We start from the raw sequence: 16,184 nt of genomic DNA on the forward strand, positions 1-16,184 counted from the left end.
TCTCTGGTAGATTTTCCCCTGTGTGGTTTTTCGAGCTGCTGACATAAGGCCTGGTCCATTCTGAGGGTTAGGCCTCATTAACATAGGGTCAGCAGATGGAAAACAAGTGAACTGAGGCAGACTACCAGCTCTGAGCCTTCCCAGGTGGCTGGGGAGGCCTCTGAGTCCAGAAAAAGGCAGATCGGGGACTGGGAGTCCGTTCCTGGAGTGGGGGTGGTGATCGCATCCGGCAGCAGCCCAGCTCTCTAGGAGGAGGGCTAATTTCAATGTGTTGAAAAGGGATCTGGAAATAGAGATACATAGAAAAAGCAGCAAAAGCGCAATGGGAGGCCTTCAAAGAGGAGATGGTTCGGATACAGACTAGATACGTTCCCACGAGGAGGCAAGGAACAACATCCAAATGTAAAACTCCCTGGATTACTAAAGATATAGAGATTAAAATTAGACAGCTGAAGGAGGCTTATGATACCATTTGGGTTCATAATTCAGCAGAGAACTAAGTAGAAGAGAGAAAGTACAGGGAAAAACTGGAAAAGGAAATAAGAGGAGCAAAGAGAGTGCATGAGAATACATTAGCGGGCAACATAAAAGGAAACCCAAAAGTCTTTCATAAACAGATAAATAGTATAAGGGTAATCAAAGGAAGGTGGGGCTGATTAAGGACTAAAGAGGAGATCTTCTTGTGGAGGCAAAGGGCATGGCTGAGGTACTAAATGGGAACTTTGCAACTGTCTTCACTAAAGAAAAGGATGCTGCCAATGTATCAGTAAAGGAGCAGATAGTACAGAAATTAGACAGGATAAAAATAAAGAGGAGGAACTCAAAAGGTTGGCAGCGCTCAAAGTAGAAAAGTCACCCGGTCTGGATAGGCTAAAAAGTAGGGGCGAGCCCACTTCTGCTGGGCCTGGAAGCCACACAGCAACTTTACGTGGCCAGGCCCTTAATTGCCTCGATCGGGACTTCTGCCCCTCTGAGGCAAGAAATCCCGCCTCCAAGTGCTGCCGGCCAATCAAAAGGCCAGCCGCTCTGCAGTTTCAGGAGTGCCACCAGGAGCATTGGCCACTGCTGGGACTGCAGCCACCCAGGCTGAGGGTTGATCGAGAGGGCGGTGGGGGGGGGGAGGGTGTGTTCCAGCAGGGGAGTTTTGCCATTGGGGGGGTCTTCCATGGGACACAGGGTGCCCAATCAGGACGGCACCCTCCAGCCCATAAGGAGGCCTCCAGGTATTACTGGGCAGGCTCCTCAGGTGCTGAAGTGTCTGACAGCTGCTGGTAAGATACCAGTGGTGGCAGGAGGAGGTCAATGGCAATTAATTGGCCACTTAAGGGCCTCAATTGACCTGGGGCAGGTGGACCGTTTGCCATCTCTCCTGCCACTGATAAAATAGCAGCGAGGGTGGGTAGGCAATGGAAACGGCGCGCCCCGCCTCGGACTCGATTTTACGCCCCCCATGCCTCCCACCCCTTTTCTGGGGGGGTGGGAGGTGTAAAATTCAAGCCCAAAGATCCGTCTACCTCACCTTAAACATATTCAATGATGGAGTATCCACAACTCCCTGGGGTAGACAATTCCAAAGATTCACAACACTTTGAGTGAAGAAATTTCTCCTTATCTCAGTCCTAAATGATCAATTCCTTATACTGAAACTGTGCCCCCATGTTCTAGATTGCCCAGCCAGGGGAAACAACTCTCAGTGTCTACCCTGCCAAGCCCTTTCAGAATCTTGTACGTTTCAATGAAATCATCTCTCATTCTTCGAAACTGCAGAGAGTACAGGACAATTTAATCAGCCTCTCACAGGACAACCCTCTCATCCCAGGAATCAATCTACTGAACCTTCGCTGTACTGCCTCCAATGCAAGTCTATCCTTCCTTAAATATGGAGACTAAAACTGCGCACAGTACTCCAGGTGTGGTCTTACCAAAGTCATCTACAATTGTAGCAATTGTCGCGGTTTCTTCATCTAAGTCATTAATATAGATCGTAAATAGTTGAAGCGCAGCACTGATCCTTATGGCACTCCACAAGTTACAGCCTGCCAACTTGAAAATGCCCCATTTATTCCTGCTCTCTGCTTCTTGTCTGATAACCAATCCTTTACCATGCTAATATATTACCCCCAACTCCATGAGCCTTTATTTTGCATATTAACCTTTTGTATGGCACCTTATGGAAGGCCTTAGGAAATCCAGCTATACTACATCTACTGGTTCCCCTTTATCTACGCTACTAGTTACATACTCAAAACACTCTAATAAATTTGTCAAACATGATTCCCCTTTTGTAAAACCTTGCTGACGTTGTCTGACCATCTGATGATTTTCTAAGCGCATAGGTAAGACTTTTTTAATAATAAATTCCAGCATTCTCCTGACAACTGATCTCAGGCTAACTCTGGCCAGCTTTCTCTCTTCCTCCTTTCTTGAGAAGCCTGGTACATTTGTTAACTTCCAATCTGGTGGGAAGTTCTAGAATCTAGGGAAATTTGGAAAATCCTAACTTGCGCATCCACTATCAGGTGCTGGGGATTTGTCAGATTTTAGTCCCTTAAGGTTCTCTAATACTTTTCCTCTGTTGATATGCATTACTTTAAGTTCCTTACTCTTATTAGCCCCTTGGATATCCTCTATTTCTACTATGTAATTTGTGTCTTCTACTATGAAAACAGACACAAAATTTGTTCAATGTCTCTGCCATTCCTCATTCCCCATGGTAATTTCTCCTGTCTAAGGGACCAATGATTACTTTAGTTACTCTCCTTTTTTTATACTTGTAAAAGCTGTTACAAACTGTTTTAATATTCCTGCCTAGTTTACTCTCATGTTCTATTTTTTTCCCATTTTATCTACTTTTTAGTTACTGGTTTGTAAAACATTCCCAATCCTCAGGCTTACCACTATTTCTTGCAACATTATAAGCCTCTTCTTCTAACCTAATACTCTTAACTTCCCTAGTAAGCTATGAATGGACATAGATAGTTGAAAAGAGTAGGCAAATGAAATTTAAGGCAGAGAAGTGTGTTGTGAGTCATTTTCATGGGAAGAATGAGAAGAGGTAATATAAGTGGTGCAATCTGAAAGGGGATGCAGGAACATTACAAGAAAATTACAATCACCAGGGAAATGGTACTGAGCAAATTGTTGGAGCTGCAGGCTGACAAGTCGCCAGGTCCTGATGGACTTCATCCTAGGGTGTTAAAAGAAGTGGTGAGTGAGATAGTTGATGCATTGGTTTTGATTTTCCAAAATTCCCTAGATTCAGGGAAGGTTCCATTAGATTGGGAAATAGTGAATGTAACTCCTTCATTCAAAAAGGGAGGGAGACAGAAAGCAGGAAACTACAGGCCAGTTGGCTTAACATCTGCTGAGGGAAAATGATAGAAACTATTATTAAAGACACTTAGAAGGCAGGGCACTTAGGAAAATTCAAGGCAATCAGGCAGAGTCAACATGGTTTTCTGAAAGGGAAATCATGTTTAACCAATTAATTAGAGTTCTTTGAAGAAGTAAAATGTGCTGTGAATAATGGGAAACTGGTGGATGTACTGTACTTAGAGTTCAAGAAGGTGCCACATCAGAGGTTATTGCGGAAAATAAAAGCTCATGGTACAGGGGGTAACATTTTTGGTTAACAGGAAACAGAGAGTAGGCATAAATGGGTCATTTTCTGGTTGGCAAGATATAACGATTGTTGTGCCACAGGGATAAGTGCTGGGGCCTCAACTTTTTACTATTTATATAAATGGCTTGGATGAAGAGACTGTAGATATGGTTGCTAAATTTGCTGATGACACAAAGATAGGTAGAAAAGTAAGTTGTGAAGAGGACATAAGGAGGGTACAGAGAGATATCGATAGGTTAAGTGAGTGGACAAAGATCTGGCAAATGGAGTATAATATGGGAAATGGTGAAATTGTCCATTTTGGCAAGAAGAATAAAATAGAAGCATATTATCTAAATGCTGAGAGATTGCAGAACTCTGAGATGCAGGGGGATCTGGGTGGCCTAGTGCTTGAAATGCAAAAGGTTAGTCAGCAGATTCAGCAGGTAATAGAATGTTTTCATTTATTGCGAGGGGAATTGAATATAAAAGTAGGGCGGTTATGCTTCAGTTATACAGGGCATTGGTGAGACCACATCTGGAGTACTGTGTACAGTATTGGTCTCCTTATTTAAGGAAGGGTGTAAATGTGTTGGAAACAGTTCAGAGAAGGCTTTTTAAAATTTGTTCATGGGATGTAGGTGTCGCTGGCTATGCCAGCATTTATTGCCCATCCCTAATTGCCCTTGAGAAGGTGGTGGTGAGCTGCCTTCTTGGACCGCTGTGGCCCTTGGGGTGTAGGTACACCCATAGTGCTGTTAGGAAGGGAGTTCCAGGATTTTGATCCAGTGACAGTAAAGGAAAGGTGATAGAGTTCCAAGTCAGGATAGTGTGAGGCTTGGAGGGGAACTTGCAGGTGGTGGTGTTCCCATGCATCTGCTGCCCTTGTCCTTCTAGTTGGTAGAGGTCGTGGGTTTGGAAGGTGCTGTCGAAGGAGCCTTGGAGTTGCTGCAGTGCATCTTGTAGAGGGTACACATTGCTGCCACTGTGCGGCAGTGGTGGAGGGAGTGAATGTTGAAGGTGGTGGATGGGGTGCTAATAAAGCGGGATGCTTTGTCCTGGAAAGTGTCGAGCTTCTTAGTGTTGTTGGAGCTGCACCCATCCAGGCAAGTGAAGAGTATTCCATCACACTCCTGACTTGTGCCTTGAGGATGGTGGACAGGCATTGGGAGACAGGAGGTGCGTTACTCGCCACAGACCTCCCAGCCTCTGACCTGCTCTTGTAGCAATAGCAACTATGTGGCTGGTCTTGTTCAGTTTCTGGTCAATGGTGACCCACAGGATATCGACAGTGTGGGATTCAGCAATGGTAATGCCATTCAACGTCAAGGGGAGATGGTTAGAATCTCTCCTGTTTGAGATGGTCATTGCCTGGCACTTGTGTGGTGCGAATGTTACTTGCCACTTGTCAGCCCAAGCCTGATGTTGTCCAGGTCTTGTTGCATCTGGACCCAGGCTGCTTTAGTTTCTGCAGAGTTGCAAATGGTGCTGAACATTGTACAATCAGCGAACATCCCCACTTCTGACCTTATGATGGAGGGAAGGTCAATGTCTTCGAGAGGGTGCAAAGGAGATTTAATTCAATGGTACCAGCGATGAAAGATTTTAGTTATGCAGAGAGACTAGACAAACTAGGGTTATTCTCCTTACTGCTGAGAAGGTTAAGAGGAGATTCAATAGTGGTGTTCAAAAACATGAAGGGTTTTGATAGAGTAAGTACGGAGAAACATTTTCCTGTGGCAGAAGGGACTGTAAGCAGAGGATACTGTTATGACCCGGTGGAAAAGGTGTCTAGGGGTCCCTTTTAGCCTTCATCTGGTCTTAATGTAAAAGGAGATAAGTTTAAACACACTATATTTTGAGCTCCCCCTTGGTGAATCCTTGTTCACCACTTTCCAATTATAAGGCAAAGAAATGAGCATAAACAGGCTTTCTTAGGTTTAAAGAAGAAAAGTGAAATTTATTAAACCTTAAACTTAAACTCTAATTTGGTTAATGCCTACAGATACGTGCTGTGCCCCAGGCTAGCATGCATACATGATACGCACATGCAAATAGAGACATAAAAGAGCAGGAGAAAAATAAAATGGAGAGGTTTGAGGCAATATCAGAAGAGTTTCTTGTTACTGTGCTTTGAACTCACAGTAGTCCTTTTATAGGTAACTCTTGCTTTTCGTTGGGGCCCTGTATTCTTCTTAAACCTTGTTCACTGTAGGAGACTTTTCTCTCTTGGGGTTCATGTGTCCTCAATGGTTCTTCAGTTCCGTGAGAAAGAGGTGGGAGCAGACAGGAGATAGGTGGCAGAAAGCCAGCCAGGTGAGGTCTTTTCCAGTCCAGGAGTAAACAGCTTTCTGAGTTTTAAAAACTTAGTGGCAAGTTAAATTTCTAAAAACTCCAACTGCCAGATAGTCATGTGACTAACTGGTCTGACCAGGCCTTCTGTGTATTGGGGAAGCAGGGACTGGGTCCTTTGTTCCAACACTGTCTGTTAGTATGCATAAAAGGTCTTTTTGGCGAGGGGCCTAGCAATTCCTTGTGATAGGCCCTCTTTTCTTCCCAGCAGCAATTTTAAGTTTTAATGTTCGTATGGCGAAATAATGTGTGCCTCATTCTTGGCAGGTGGGGGCCTGCATAACAAAATAGATTTCAGAATCAGAGGTAACATGCTGAAACTCAACAGTGAGTTATTATGATCTGGAATTCAATGCCTGTAAGCATGGTGGAAGTAGATTAAATAATAACTTTCAAAAGGGAATTGGATAAATAATTGAAGTGGAAAAAAAGAAGTGGAAAAACAAGTTGGAATGCTCAAATTGCCGTGAGAATCACAGCCCACAGCAGCAGCCCAGGGAAGAGGCCAATGTCCCTGTGCTGAGCACATTTTAAGTGATGCTTTCCTACATACACTGACACTGGAAACCGGGATTTTCCTATGAAGAGAGATTGGGGAAAGTGGGTCTGTATTCTCTAGAGTTTCAAAGAATGAGATGTGATCTCATTGAAACCTACAAGATACTTGAAGGGATAGACAGGGTAGATGCAGATAAGATGTTTCCCATGGTTCGGGTATCTAGAACTGGGGACACAATTTCAATATAAGGGGGAAGCCACTTAGGACAGAGATGAGGACAAATTTCTTTACTCAGAGGGTTGTGAATCTTTGGAATTCTCTACCCCAGAGGGCTGTGGAAACTCAGTTATTGAGTATGTTTCAAACAGAGATTGACAGATTTCTAAATACAAATGACATAAAGGGATATGGGGATAATGTGGGAAAAGGGCATTGAAGTGGATGATCAGCCATGATCGTATTGAATGGCAGAGCGGGCTTGATGGGCTGAATGGCCTACTCCTGTTCTTATGTTCCAATGTTCTATGAACCCTGTAGATCCAACAGTTTCATTAAAAATTATCTCCAGGCATTGTTGTTCATTTCTGAGAACTGTTGAATCAGTAAGTTGAGAGGTTAGTGAGCAACTCTACAGAAAGATTTACTATTACAATCACGGCTGGGGAGAGGAGTGGCACATTTAACTGCTGTAGATTAAAACTGGTTCTTCATGCATTTGATACCAGGATTCTGAAAGTTATCCATTTAAAGTTACAGAAGAACAACAGACAATGGTTTCAGGAGAGGAGATGGAGAGAAGACAGAAAAAAATGCAACTGGGAAAGCTCCTTAAAGGTCAGCCATTCATAAATTGTCATCTTGCCAAGAAGCACTGCAATATGCAGTGGAACCTTCCTACTGCGATCACCCTGGGACCTCGCTGCATTGAATATATTTCACAATTAGCTGTTGAATTTAGTATCCTCAAGCTCCTGAGTTAGTTCCTGACAGGAGCCCTAACTTCGCCACAGGAGTCAAAATTGACTGTTCTCCCACTCAGCTCCTCACAGTTATCCCCTGTTGCCTCACCTCAACATGGTACATGGTAACTCTTCCATTCATCCTCCCTGTCTTGATATCATTATCCCCATGGTAAATTTTGCTCTACCTGTCAATCTGAACTCCTCCAACCCTTTAATTCCCTTTTTTTCTGTCTGGTTAAAATACTGACTTTGGCTCAAATTTGGTCACAGCTTGAATGTGTGTAACTATCCCATGGTGCAACAATATTCTCCAACTCTTGCCTGCTCCTGCATTTACTGATGCCCACCTAGGTGTCCCTATCCTCTAGGAATGACAAGGAGTTGACTGAAATCAAGGAACCCTCCCTCGATTGCTGCCGCCAGCAGCCTGGGACAGCAACAATTTAAATTTTCCACCCACCACCATACCCCTGTCCCCCCCACTCAGTGACATCATTGGTTACTGCTCAGTCGAGCCTCTGGCTCAGTGATGTCACCCATAGAGAGACACAACCGCATGAGTGGAGTCAGGATGGAGTTGGGTAGTAAGGAGTTGGGAGGATTCCCTGAAATCAGAAAAGGTCTCTGAATTGGGGGGCGGGGCGGGAGGAGTCTTTGACATAGGGGCGTCTGTAATGGAGGTCTCTGAATAGAGGGTCTCTGAAATCGGGGCGGGTAAGAGATGGAGACAGGAATAGGGTTTCACGGAGTGCGAGATTGGGGAATGGGAGCTCAGGGAATGAGAAGACTGGGGAATTGGGATCGGGGGGAGAAACAGAGACTGGGGAATGGGGCTCAGAGAGAGAGAGAGAGGGAGACTGGAGAATAAGGTGGGTGTGGGACCCAGCATCTTTCGTAGAGCCGGAAGCAGCTGTCGGAACGTGGTGAGTGGTACAGAGAGGAGCTGTCAATAAAAGGGTAACTGAAACCCAAGTACCTGACTGTGGGTAAGTAGGGCAAGGACCCGATGGGCCAAATGGCCTCCTTCTGTGTTGTAAATTACTCTATGACTCTATAACTACTTGCACTGGTTGGTGAATGGGGAACGAGGGAATGGAAACCAATGATTCTGACCGGAAGAAACAAGGTGGAAGGAAGGAAGAAGGTCCTTGAACCGAGAGCTATTGGCTCATGGATACTGCACCACATATGGTTATTGAGATAGAGATTAAAACATAATTTCAGAGGTAATGGGATAAATATTTGAAAATGAGAAATATAGAAAAATACGAGGTGGAGAATGAGGTAACAGGAGTGAGTGATAGCATTGGGCATTGAACTGCCTCCTACTGTACTATAATTTCCACAATTTTATACAAACTCTCCTTTATTGAGGGAAACTCAGTGAGTGGTTTAGAAAAATTGGTGCTGGGCTGAGTTTAGGGCAATGTGTCCTGTGAGAAGTGCCCGAAACACTGAACCCACTGCCCTTTGTGCGATCTCTCAGTTTAGTTCAGGTTGACAGATGACGTCCAAGTACAGATCACCTCTGACTGAGGTTCTCAGATCAAAGTTGTCACCGTCATACAGAACTAGAATCCAAGCCGGAGTCCAAAGAGATAGGAAAAGAGATGGGGCCTATTAAAAGTGACATCGACTGGGGAGCCTGATCGCACCTTGTGCAGTGCTGGGAATTTCTAGCTCTGGTTTCAGGCTGAATATCAGTCAGTTATCAGATTACTATTAGTTACAGGTAGGATATGAGGGCATTACACTTATTACTACCTGTTACATTTAGTCTATCCATTTTTTAAAAATTCGTTTGTGGGATGTGGGCATTGCTGGCTAGGCCAGCATTTATTGCCCATCCCTAATTGCCCTTGAGAAGGTGGTGGTGAGCTTCTTGAACCACTACAGTGCTTGGGGTGTAGGTATATCCACAGTGCTGTTAGGAAGGGTGTTCCAGGATTTTGAAACAGCGATAGTGAAAGAACGGTGATATAGTTCCAAGTCAGGATGGTGTGTGGTTTGGAAGGGAACTTGCAGATGTTTGTATTCCCATGCATCTGTTGCCCTTGTCCTTCTGGGTGGTAGAGGTCATGGGTTTGGAAAGTGCTGTCGAAGGAGCCTTGGTGAGTTGCTGCAGTGCATCTTGTAGATGGTACACACTGCTGCTACTGTGTGTCGGTGGTGAGGCAGTGAATGTTGAAGATGATGGATGGGGTGCCAATCAAGCGGGCTGCTTTGTCCTGGATGGTGTCGAGCTTCTTGAATGTTGTTGGCTCTTTTGCCCATGTTTGGATTAAGGCTGTAATGAAGTTAGGAGCTGACTGGCCCTGGCAAAAACCAAACTGAGCGTCAGTGAGCAGGTTATTACTGAGCAAGTGCCACTTGATAGCACTGTCGACGGCCCCTTTCATCACTTTGCTGATGATTGGGAGTAGACTGACAGGGCAATAATTGGCCAGGTTGGATTTGTCTTGCTTTTTATGCACAGGACATATTGTGCATTGTTGTATGACTGTTGGTTATGAGCGGAATCTGAGCATTATCACTTTTACACTATTAATATCAGTCCAATTTCTATGAGTTACCATAAATTACTGCTGGAATCAAAAGATCCCCCTCCCTCTAGTTTCCTCTCTGCAAATTGCTCCCCCAACTTCAGATTCCTCTCTTCCCTAATCATCCTCCCTTGCCTGTTTTCCCCTTCCCCTCCCAAAGTTTCCCCCTTCTCCAGTTCCCCTTTACCCCTCCTTCAGTTTCTTCTCTTCCCCAGTTTCCCCTCTACCCTGCCCTCAGTTTCCCCAATTCACAATTTCCCCTCTTCCTCAGTTTCCCCTCTACCTCTCCGTCCGTTTCCCCATTCACAATTTCCCCATTCCCTCAGTTTTCCCTCTCCTCCAGTTTCCCCTTTACTTCACCCTCAGTCTCCTGTCTACCCATTTCTCAGTTTCCACACTACCCTGCCCTCAACTTCCCCTCTATTCCTCCCTCAGCTTCCCCGGTTTCCTTTCTTCCCCCGTTTCCCCTCTATCCCTTCCTCAGTTTCCCCTCTACCCCTCCCTCAGTTTCCCTTCTTCCCCCGTTTCCCCTCTATCCCTTCCTCAGTTTCCCCTCTACCCCTCCCTCAGTTTCCCTTCTTCCCCCGTTTCCCCTCTACCCCTTCCTCAGTTTCCCCTATTCACCAGTTTTGTCTTTACCTTCTTCATCTGCTCATGGGTGGCTTCCTGGTTCTTGGAACTTATCGCACAACAGTTGCTAGTATGCAACCACGAATAGAAATACTCAACCACAGGGGACCCAACCTTCATGAGGTCATTGCAATATCATTTGTGCAAATCATATGGTCAGATATCACATGATCCAGGCTGATTCCCTCACCGAGACCACCATAATGAGGTGCACTTGTGCCCTTCCGGAGATCTGTAAACTCTGATGATGGACTGGTCCTTAACTGTTACATTGGATCCCTTCTGGACTTGGGCAGCAGCAGCTACCAGTGACATGAGTCTCAATCCCTGGCTCTGCTCCTATCGTGACATTGACCTTATTCTAACAAGCATGCAGAGGTTCTGTCCCTTAAAAGACCATCGGGATCTCTAGCAGTCAGCAGAGATCAGGCAGAACCAGGTTCCTGCCTTTTTATGGTAGATACCAAACATCTGACAGCACCCTCGAGTACATTTGGAGCTATTATCTCAAAATGTATTCATTCAATTTCGGGAACAAAAATTGTCAGAGAATTAACAAACTGCACCATCCACTCTCAGCACATGAATTATTTCTAAAGCCTGATAACAACAAATCAAATGTGGGATGCTTTTCAATATTACAAATCAAAGGGGAAGAAAATCACACTGAAAAGGTTTTCCATTAAACAAATGTAATGATTATCCCATAAGATATATTTATTAATTTTCATGAACACAAAGCTGAGTGGTTTCTAAGTAGTTGCTCTTTATTATTTTTTGGTGGAGTGATCCAGGATTACAAAGTCATTTACGCTTATGTAGTGCTCTCTAGTGGCATGGGTGTGTTCTACAAGTGGCTCAATCATATTCTCATCAAACCTCCACACATGTACACTTTCCAAATGGGAGTTATATGATACTAGACAAGACTAGGAACCCTAGCTAATTTTCTTCCCCCCTAACCCTGAGGGCAATTATACTACAACAACAAAAATAACAATTTTCATTTATATTGCACCTTCAATGTACAGAACATCCCAGCATTTTGCACAGAGAGGTTTAAGGAAAATGGACACCTAGACAGAGAGAATCGTTACAATAGGGAACCAAAGTCTTGGTCAAAGGTTTCAAGAAGGTTTTTAAAGGAAAGGAAAGCAGAAAGGTTTAGGCATGAATTCCAGAATGTACGATTTGTACAGCAGAAGGCTTTGCTACCAATAGATGACTGAAGGGAGGGAGCGATGCACAAGAGACCAGAGTCAAGGGAAAGGAGTGTTTAGGGAGAGATAAGGCTGAAGAATAGAGATAGGCTGGGGCAAGAACATGGGAGGGATTAAAATGAGGGTGAGAATTTTTAATTTAATTCAATAGGGATTAGAAATCCAATACAGGTCAGTAAGATTCATTAACAGACAGCGAACAGAGATTAGGGGGGAAAAACGGCCATTTTCGGGATGGCAGTGTGTAACTAGTGGGGTACCGGAAGGATCAGTGCTTGGGCCTCAGCTATTTACAATCTATATCAATGACTTAGAGGAGGGGATTGAATGTAATATATCCAAGCTTGCTGACAATACAAAGCTAGGTGGGAAAGTAAACTGTGAGGAGGATGTGAAAAAGGCTGCAAAGGGATAGAGGCTGGTTAGGTGATTGGACAAGAAAGTGGCAGATGGATTATAACGTGGCGAAGTGTGAAACTCTCCACTTTGGGAGGAAGGATGGAAAAGAAGAATTCTTTTATAAAAGGTAACAGACTAGTAAATAATAGCTTTCTAAGGGATTTGGGTGTCTTTGTACACGAATCACAGACAGTCAACATGCTGGTACAGCAAAAAATTAGGAAGGCAAACGATATGTTAGCCTTTATCACAAAGGAGTTGGAGTATAAGAGAAAGGAAATCTTGGTGAGATCACATCTGGAGTACTGTGAACTCTTTTGGTCTGCTTACCCAAGGAAGGCTATCCTATGAGGAAAGAGTCAAGAGAATGGGCCTAATTTCTTGGAAGTTTAGAGGGATGTGATCTCATTGAAATGTATAGGATTCTAAGAGGACTCGACAGGGTAGATATGAGAGGCTGTTTCCCTGGCTGGAGAGTCGAGAACTAGGGATCATAGTCTCAGAATAAGGTTTGGCCATTTAGGACTGAGATGAGGTGAAATTTCTTCACTCAGAAGGTTGTGCATCTTTGGAATTCTCTACCCCAGAGGGATGTGGAGTAACCAGTTCAGCCATTAACTTATTGAATGGCTCAAAGGGCCGAGTGGCCTATTCCTGCTCCTAATTCATGTGTTTGTATGTTCGTATGTGGATGCTCAGTTGTTGGGTACATTAAAGACTGAGATCGATAGATTTCTGGACAGTAAGGGAATCAAGTGATATGGGATTGGGCAAGAAAGTGGAGTTCAGATCGAAGATCAGCCATGATCTCATTGAATGGGGGAGCAGGCTCAAGGGGCCATATTGGCTACTCCCGCTCCTTTTCTTTTGTTCTTATAGAATCATAGAATTATAGAATTGTACAACACACAAGGAAACCATTTGGTCCACCAAGACTGTGCCAGCTCTTTCGAAGAGCAATCCAGTTAGTTCAAAGAGGAGATGGTTCAGGTACAGACTAGGTTCATTTTCATGAAAGAGAAAGGAAGGGGATCCAAAGCTAGAGCTCCCTGGATGACTAAAGATATGAGGAAGAAATTTGTTTGTGTAGCACTGCTTCTAGCGGCTACACAGACTTATGTCAATTCCGAGTGCAGAGGGTTGGAGGCTAGGAGTGAATAAGGACAATGTTGCTATCAAAGAAGGCAGTTTGTATTGAATCAGATATCGGGTTGGATATCGACAGGGGTGGGTAGCATAGACTGGGTGCCAATTTTCGGATGGGAAACCTGGAAGTCATAGAGTCATAGAGTTATACAGCACAGAAACAGGCCCTTTGGCCCAATGTGTCTGCGGCAACCATCAAGCATCCATCCAATCTAATCCCATTTTCCAATACTTGGCCCATAGCCTTGTATGCTATGGCCTTTCAAGTGCTCAGCTAAATACTTTTTAAATGTTGTGAGGGTTCCTGCCTCTACCATCCCTTCAGGCAGTGTGTTCCAGATTCCAAACACCCTCTGGGCGAAAATTTTTTTCCTCAACTCCCCTCTAAACCTCCTGCCCCTTACTTTAAATCTATGGCCCCTGGTTATTTACCCCTCCGCTAAGGGAAACAGTTTCTTCCTATCTAACCTATCAATGCCCCTCATAATTTTGAATACCTCAATCACGTCCCCCCTCAGTCTTCTCCACTCCAAGGAAAACAACCCCAGCCTATCCAGTCTCTCTTCATAGCTGAAATGCTCCAGCCCAGGCAACATCCTGGTGAATTTCCTCTGCACCCTCTCCAGTGCAATCATATCCTTCCTATAGTGTGGTGACCAGAACTGTACACAGTACTCCAGCTGTGGCCTAACCAGCGTTTTATACAGCTCCGTCATAACCTCCCTGCTCTTATATTCTATGCCTCAACTAATAAAGGTAAGTATCCCGTATGCCTTCCTAACCACCTTACCTAACTGTGCTGCTGCCTTCAGTGCTCTATGGACAAGCACCCCAAGGTCCCTCTGACCCTCTGTTCTTCCTAGGATTCTATCATCTATTGTATATCCCCTTGCCTTGCTAGTTCTCCCAAAGTGCATCACCTCACACTTCTCAGGATTAAATTCCATCTGCCACTGCTCTGCCTATTTTACCAGCCCAACTATATCATCCTGTAATCTAAGGCTTTCCTCCTTATTATTTATGATACCACCAATTTTCATATCATCTGCAAACTTCCTGATCATACCTCCTATATTCACGTCTAAATCATTAATGTACATTACAAACAACAAGGGTCCCAGCACTGATCCCTGCGGTACACTACCGGTCACAGGCCTCCATTCGCAAAAACAATCCTCGACCATCACCCTCTGCCTCCTTCCACAAAGCCAATTTTGGATCCAATTTGCCAAATTGCCATGGATCCCATGGGCTCTTACCTTCTTAACCAATCTCCCATGTAGGACCTTATCAAAAGCCTTACTGAAGTCCATGTAGAGTACATCAACTGCTTTACCCTCATCTACACATCTAGTCACCTCCTCGGAAAATTCAATCAAATTAGACATGATCTCCCCCTGACAAATCCCTGGTTAATCCCTGCCTCTCCAAGTGGAGATTAATCCTGTCTCTCAGAATTTTACCAATAATTTCCCTACCACTGATGTTAGACTCACCTGGTTGGTGTGTTTTATTCTGGGAAAAAAATAGTCTATGATTGACTGTATCGGTAAGTGGGAAAAATTTAAATATATGTTGTGACCTGTGGAGAAGTGGAATTAGAATAAACAGTGCATTCCTCGCACCTCGGAGGATCCCCTATTTTAATCACTCCACCATTGGCGGGTATGCTTTCAGCTGCCTAGGCCCGAAGCTCTGGAATTCCCTCCCACTCCACATCTCCACCTCTCTCTCCTCCTTCAGGACGCCCCTTAAATCCTACCTCTGTGAGCAACCCCTAATATCTCATTACGAGGCTGAGTGTCAAATCGTCTTTGTTAATTCTCCTGTGAAGCAGCTTGGGATGTTTTACCGCAGTAAAGGTACTATACAAATGCAAGTTGTTGTTATTGCTGAATGCCCCCAGACTCTGCACAGTAAGTAACAAGTGCCTATCACCTCGTGCCTCCCATCAATCAGAATTTTTTGCAGGAGTCTAAATGGGACACAAATCCAGTGGTTTTCAGCACATGATGCTCCCAATTCCTGTCCTTCCCAGTTCAGGAATTGCATGCCGTATTCTTAAGTATTGTTTAGGAAAACAGTTCGAAACAAGCAGGACCTTCCAGTAAAATAACTCATAACTGATAGGTGGGGGAAATGTTCTGAAAACGGGATGATTAGTAAGGTGTTGCAAACCACCTCCGACCATGATGAGATGATGGAAGTATAGCACACTTGAGAAAAAGACTTTTAAGATTTAATCTGAAAATACTTAGCAAATTTGAAAAATATTTCACTAAAGTATGTATATATTGGCCTAAAATGATTCATTTCAATGGAAGATGTTTGATCATAAAATAATAACTGATTCCAAAGTTGTGCAGGGAAACAGCTGATACAATATTTATAAATGTACTGCCCCCTGTAACAAAAACTGACATGTCTGTCACTTTCTGATACTAAAAAAATTAGAGCCAAAATGGAGACCATCATCATTCTCTAAATTGCAAAATGAAAACAGGTGCTCTGGGTGTGAACAAAAGGACTTTCTTTATCCCATTGATGGCTTGGAACCATGTCTACAGATCTAAATGTGTATAGTTTAACAGACAGGAATGATTGCTTAGCATCTGCTCAATATAGATGGCTTTGTGTTCTGTAGCTGCTATGTTATTAGAGAAGTCAACGGTAAAGTGTGATTTAGGATTGATGTTATTGTTATGGGTTAGGAGAGTATTGCTGCTTTGATGCCAAATAACCTCAACAATTCTGCCATTACATCAAAGGAAGTGTTATCCTTATAATCCAGGGTCTCTGTCAGGATCTTTAGTTTTCTGTTAGTCTAGTCTG

At 44.0% G+C, this 16,184-nt stretch overlaps 1 protein-coding gene across 1 annotated transcript in view; it reads right to left on the reverse strand.

Annotated features, from left to right (window-relative positions):
* Positions 1–16,184, reverse strand: part of LOC137369108 (solute carrier organic anion transporter family member 3A1-like) — a 395,526-nt gene that overhangs the window by 17,099 nt on the left and 362,243 nt on the right. The gene's annotated exons all lie outside the window — the stretch shown is intronic.

Source organism: Heterodontus francisci, chromosome 4 (assembly GCF_036365525.1).
Source record: "Heterodontus francisci isolate sHetFra1 chromosome 4, sHetFra1.hap1, whole genome shotgun sequence".
NCBI classification, from domain to species: Eukaryota; Metazoa; Chordata; class Chondrichthyes; order Heterodontiformes; family Heterodontidae; genus Heterodontus; species Heterodontus francisci.